Genomic DNA, 6642 nt, shown 5'->3' on the forward strand with positions numbered 1-6642 from the left:
ACGGAAATTAAGAGCACATTCAGATGCCACTTGATAAAAATCACAAGTGGTACACTGGGCTTTATAGCCATTACTGAAATAAATGGGTTTGCGCTCCAAAATGCCCCGGCTATACTTGAACTCTAATGCGCTGGCCGATAACATGGATTTTCCAAATCACGGTAATTTAAGAATACTTTCCTTTTTTATTCATGATCTCGAAATAGCTTATATGTTGTGGATTATCTGTCAAAAGCCCCTCAGTAGCATGATTTCAGAAGTCGTCTTTTTGACTTTTGGAGGAGCGCCTAGTTCACAATGAGTAAAGATTTCAAGAAAATGTATGAGGCCCCAAAAATGAAGTTTTTATTCATTTTCAACAAAGTCGTTAGGAAAAACCCAAATTGTCACATGTTTGGATTTTCTTCAGAATTTAACATAACGTAAACCTAGTTAAAAAATTGATATTCAGAAAAGTATTCTCAAAAACTTTCGTACAATATTACGTACTTTTGTGATATGAAAATTGCATAATCTTTATCTGGTCATTTGAGTTCAGTAATAGCGGAATATTTAGGACCTTGAAAAAAAAAACGAAAATGGCACCATTATTTGCTTTTTTTTGAGCATTTTCCAGCTCTCGAGAATCTCGGTTAGTTCAAACAAGTAATTCCACCTCTCTTCTTTCTCGGGTTTCTTTATTGTGCAATTTGCTTTTCTCTAATATCCGTCGGGAATATGTAGATGTCGTTGATCCTTAAGCAAAATTTATGTCAGACTTGGACAAAGTCTTTGACCAATATTCTTGATCAACCCTACACAAATGGGCTTTCTTTAGTCCCCAACTCTAAGTAATGTAAGAAATAGCGATTCCTATTCTTCAAATTGCAGGGAATTCCATTCCCAATGACCGTATAGAAGTCTGCAAAGAAAGAAAAAATCGAATATCATAAAGCAGTAAATCAAAGTTGATTCCCATGGTTTTTTGTCAACAAAAAAAGATGTTAATATGTGAAAAACTTGAAAGGATATTCTAACCACCGTGGTAATAGGTAGAATGACTGGATGTTTTAAAGCGCAAAAGAAATATTCTGAAGCCAGCGTCAATTTGATCACTTTCAACGAACGTATGCATTGCAAGATTTTGCTTGAACTTTCCTTTAGGGCAAAAGATGAGACATTTCAAGGTGATTCAAAAGAAACGGGACACACCTACCACAACTTTAAATTAAATGATCACGTTGACGCAAACTTACCAGCCTAAAATTAGTGTCGCCACGTAAAGGGTTGCTTTGAAATGTAGAGCGTTCATGTCTTGGTCTGTTTTATATATTGTATAAGTTGTTTATACATAGAGATTTATACATTTTACTATCTGACGTGACCAAGAATGTCAATAAAGCTTATTATTATACATCGACGCCAAAGACTAATCGAAGCCCAAGGGGAGCAGTAATAATTCAAGATCACTTCATTTTACAATTGCCTTTGCCGATCTTTTCGAGCGTCAATCCTTTCTGTGAACAAACAAAATGAGTATGGAATGGGCTTTCACTTCTTTTGAAGCACCCTGTTTACTTTAAAGGAACAACAATTTTTACAACCTTAAGTAGAATCACCCTCAGCGAACTTTATCAGACCGTCACAATTCAGAATTTCTGAATATGTGACTAGGATAGTTGATTCAACTTAATTAAAGTAAATTTACATGCATGATCATGTACCTATTGACATTGTTTGTTTACATGGGGAACAATCAAATCATTGTTTCATAACTGCCATTTAAGGTGTGGAGTATTCAATGTCATGTTTTTCAAATGAAAGGATAATGACATTTTATTTAATTGGTTGCTGGCTTCGCCCACCTTTGGAGACGTCTGAAGTGGTCTGAAATAGAGATCTGTTAATGATGACGGAAGTCAATTTTTCGTTCAATCCAACTATGACAACCATAGCCGGGCCCAGGTGTAAAAATGTACATAAACCTTCACTTTTTATGGCCGTTCATAACACAGATTTTCTATTTCTTTGTGTTTTCTTGTTGATTGGAATGATTTGCGCGAGCTTCAAGGCTACCTGAAATATCCCTGTCCTCAGTGACTCATGTATTATCTTGATGACGGGTCTCAAAACTGCCTCTGCCTTGACCTTCAGTGTCTTGGAAGAGACATCATTCGAACCATAAGAGTCCTTCGATTTTATGCCATTGTTAGCGTCTCTGACAGTCTCAGGACGTATTTCTTGTGCGTTTCTTCTTTTCTTTTTGACTCTGCCTTTTCAAACTGTTTATACACTATGACCGTAAAGTTCTTGCCCCTTGTTAAAACTAGTAACAAGTGATGAGCAGAGTAAGTAACTTATTTCGTTTAGCATCCAGCGTAATCACAGATCACCTTTCAATCCAACAATCTTTTTCATTCACTCTGGTATGGGGACGTTTAGGCAAGCTCTGGCAGGTTTGTTTGTTTGCTGGTACCAGAGTCAGTGATGCAAGTTTGGGGCTTCAAACACGTTTTTGAGAAGCTGACCCCTCTTTCGCATTGGTAATTGAGGAAAGGTCAGCTTCGATAAAACCAGTTTGAAACGCCAATTTTGCATCACTGACACTGGCAGGCAAGTCTGTTTGCTGGTACCAGTGCTTGCCTAAATGTCCGAATAGATGCAATAAAGGACTGAAAGATAATTAGCTCAATCCCAGACTGTACTTCTTGAAGCTACTTCTCAAGGTGTTCGGGGGCGGAGGCAGGTTCCATATAACTGACTCTCATTTTAAGGACTGTTCATAAATTCTCGATAGAATTAAGGCCAGGACAATCACCAGGCCACAGTTGTTTGTTCCAAAAGTGATGCACAACAGTTTACTTGATATCTAATCCACCAACGAATTGGAGTTGGCAGATCTGGTTAGCCATTGAATGTAGGGTTGATTAGGAATTTAAGTCAACTTGTTCAAGTCTGACTTAAATACTGATACTGGAATTTTTGAGGGATGCAAATTGTTCAACAAAACAATTCTCCGCCTCTAACTTGGATTCACGAGGACTTGAAGGTGCTCTCAAAACGCATGTTGAGCCTCTACGGTCACTACGATTGACCCTAAATCCTGGGTTGGGACAAAGATCATGAATGGCTTTGAAAACGTTCAGTATCAGATACCTTCCGTTTACCTTCTATGAATACTTTACATTCCGTCCCAACCTTTGTAGCCTCTCTCATTACTTCTACGTATTGGTTGAAACATCTTTGGACTTGCTCGACCTTTTGGAAACCAGCTGAACAAATCGGAGCACAAATGGGCGAGGCATTTCAAAATGTGGCTGAACCCCCTTCCCAAACCTTTACACTCCACTTCTTAAACCCATTTAGCTTCCTCCCTCACTCTCCTCCTCCTCAGACCCTGATCTGATCCAGTATGTCCATGTGACACCTTGTAATCTGTCAGATCATCATGTTCTCGAGATAGGGTCGACCATAGCTCGACCATAATAGATTACTAGGTGTCACATGGACATATTGGATCAGATCAGGGTCATTGGAAAAGACCAAGTTGACAACGCTATTCTCTCTAGTGGCTACACCAAAATGCTGGGAGAAATTGCGCCGGATCTCAAACTCCTCCAGCATTTCGAACGACTGAGATGTCGATTTCGAAATGGGAATATATGTATACGAACTAAAGCATCGTCATGAGAGATTCACACCCTGATCCCAAAGAGGGACTCTATGCTCCAACATGTTGTGACAGACTTGGAACAGGCGCCGTAAGCGCATGCTCTTCTCTGTATATTAAGCCATGTTTCTCATGAATAAGGAGACAGTCTACGACTTACCACCGAGACCAACCGTTGTTTTAATGATTAACCTAGATCATGGTCGCCATACCTAGAAATAAAAGGCGACCGTGATCTAGGTTGACCATTACATATACCCATCGGGACTAACCTCCCACTCTACAACGCTAGCCGGAAAATTAAAGTCCCCTACAAAGAAAACCTTCGAGCAAACTGCCTTATCCAACACATTTCCAGTGAATTTGAGAGCTGACATAAAAGAGCTTACTGAACAAGAAGGGGGTCTATTCATTGTTACAATAGACAAATCAAGACCTTGAAGATGACAAACTAAGACCTTTACTTCTCCATTCGACATTTGTATATAGGCATACGCCCCCATGTGGGAATATGGGATTATCAGGGCGTATCCTATCACAACGAACTAAGTTGAAACCAACTATGGTTAGTTCTTCATCTAAGACCCCTGGCCGAAGCCAGGTTTCTGTTATAGAGATGAATGCAATCTCTCTCTCAACGGCTAGTTCTTCTAAGATCTTAACTTTTGTGCTGTCTTTTTTAGAAATCAGACAATGCACGTTCAAATATAGCCCCTTTACGGGCCTCTCTTTTGACGGACCAAGTTCACAAGATCTTGGACCATCCTCTCCAACCGTAAAAAATCCCTCTTATCAACAAAGCTACGTTCTACTGGAGGCAATGCATGAGCTAATGGGGATGGTTGGGTTTGAGGAATGGGTTGGGCAGCTACATTTGAATAGGAACGTATTTTGGGAATAGGGGTGGGGCAAGGAATATTAGGGAGGAGAGTTTTTATAGGAATAGGGGTGGATTGGGTATTTGAAGGAAGAGGAGGGAATTGGGAGAGAGGGTGGGGGGTAGGAGGAGAGGGAGGGAGGAAGCTAAATGGGTTAAGGAAGGGGGGTGGGGTGGGATTAGGTTTAGGAATAGGGTCAGCTCTAAAACTACGAAACTGAGCTATCCTATTTCTCGGCTTTCTTTGCGTCCCTTCAACATGGACGGAGGTACACCGTACATTAAAGCACGTCTTAAGTCTCATGGACTGACGGCACATGTACGGGTGAAAAAAAGGACAATCTACCTTTGAACATCCCTTCTTACTATTGTACTTCTCAAGGCCGAACTTGAGAAGTTTTTGACACCATTTAGGGTGGTCAAACTGACAGCCTTTTCCTTCTTCAGGACAAGGCTGCTTTCGATAAACAGGACAGACTATTTTCTCTACAACTGTCTTTTCCTGCGCTTTTTCAAGAGGAGATACTACTTCAACTTCTACGTTGGTCAAATTAGTCGACTTCTCAACTACTGGGTGAGCCTGTTCTTCAAGCAGCACCCTGGTTTCATTGACCCAAGCAACTAAAGCCTCTATAATAAACGGCTTATTGACTATGGAAGGATCCTTTCCAGCTAAGACCAGGTCCAAACATTGTCTAGCCTCTTTGCTGACTTTTCCTAAAATAGCTTCCATCATGAATGCAGGAGGAACTATCTATTAGTAACAAAATCAACAGGCCAAGAAAAAGAGAAGAAAAGAACTAAAAAAGCTGTGCAATCTTGTCCTGAGATACAGGACAACAGAGCAAAATAGGAATGAAATACTTCACATCAAACTAACATACAAATCAAAGATGGAGATAGTAAACAAGAAGTAAGTGACAGAGAAAAGCAAGGAATCAAGAACATACGTAAACTAGGAAAACAACACAAAAACACAGAAATAAACTCAACAAACTGAGCTTACACACAATGAAATCAATGCACTAATGAACAATAAATTCTAACTGTTAAGGACCAATACAATCAAACTAAAGAACTACACATACACATAACAATTTGGAACTAGAAATACTGCAATACAAATCAGAGACAAAGTGCTAAAGGTAAGCATAAACATACCTAAATGAGCAAAACACTTATTAGGTTTTAAAGAATTACGTCTTACCATAGAGCCGTGAAAAAGCAAACCTAATTGAGTGAATGAATGGCAATTCCCATTCATTCACCCACACACAAACTCCACGAACACTACCAAGGAGCAACAGAGGAAGTCACACCTTGGTTTGAAATTCCTGGGAGATAAGAACTGCACAAAAAATGCGACTGTTCTCTGCGAGCTCCAAAACAGAAATTCTATCTTTTATTTAAATAGTCCCAAAATTTCAACTTTCCCTGCCACCATGTTACACTAATGTTACATGTTACACCTAACTTTCAAGAAATATCAGAAATGGTCTTGGACTTCTCAAAGGCTGATTGCAGATCATCCCAAGATTTCTTGGGCCAAAATGATTGGAGTTACGCTTGTTATTGATCAGCGGAGCACTTACAGTCGAAAATTAAAGAGGAACTCAGAGCTGATTGTCAAACGTATGTCCTGGAGAGGACACTTTTGATATGATGTTCTGCGTGAGAGAAATTCCAGGCTTGGGCAAAAAAGAAGTCTGGTATTTTTTTGCCAGACTTGTCGAACTACGTAATGGCAAGGATACATGAAAATTCTCACACTCTTGCAGCGAAATACATAGCTTAGCCGTTGGGTTATGCCCATGTCAGTAACTTTGAGAACATTAAGATTTTGAAGTAAGCACCCGTGTAAGCTTTTCTCTTTGCCATAACTGTCCACCTCAAAGCCTTCTTCTGTAGTGTAAGCAATTTATCGATTGATGCAGAGTGCCTAAAAAAACTCAAAACAATAGTCAAGTTTGCTCTTGATGAGAGCATTATATAATACAAGTCGGATATTCGGGGGCAAAGCGGTTTTCGACATAAATAAATAAGGTGAACAAGGTCTGCCATACGCCTTTAGAAAATTCTAAACCATGACCCTTCCAGGATATCTCATGGTCCATAA

This window comes from Tigriopus californicus, chromosome 6, assembly GCF_007210705.1.
Source record: "Tigriopus californicus strain San Diego chromosome 6, Tcal_SD_v2.1, whole genome shotgun sequence".
NCBI lineage: Eukaryota > Metazoa > Arthropoda > Copepoda > Harpacticoida > Harpacticidae > Tigriopus > Tigriopus californicus.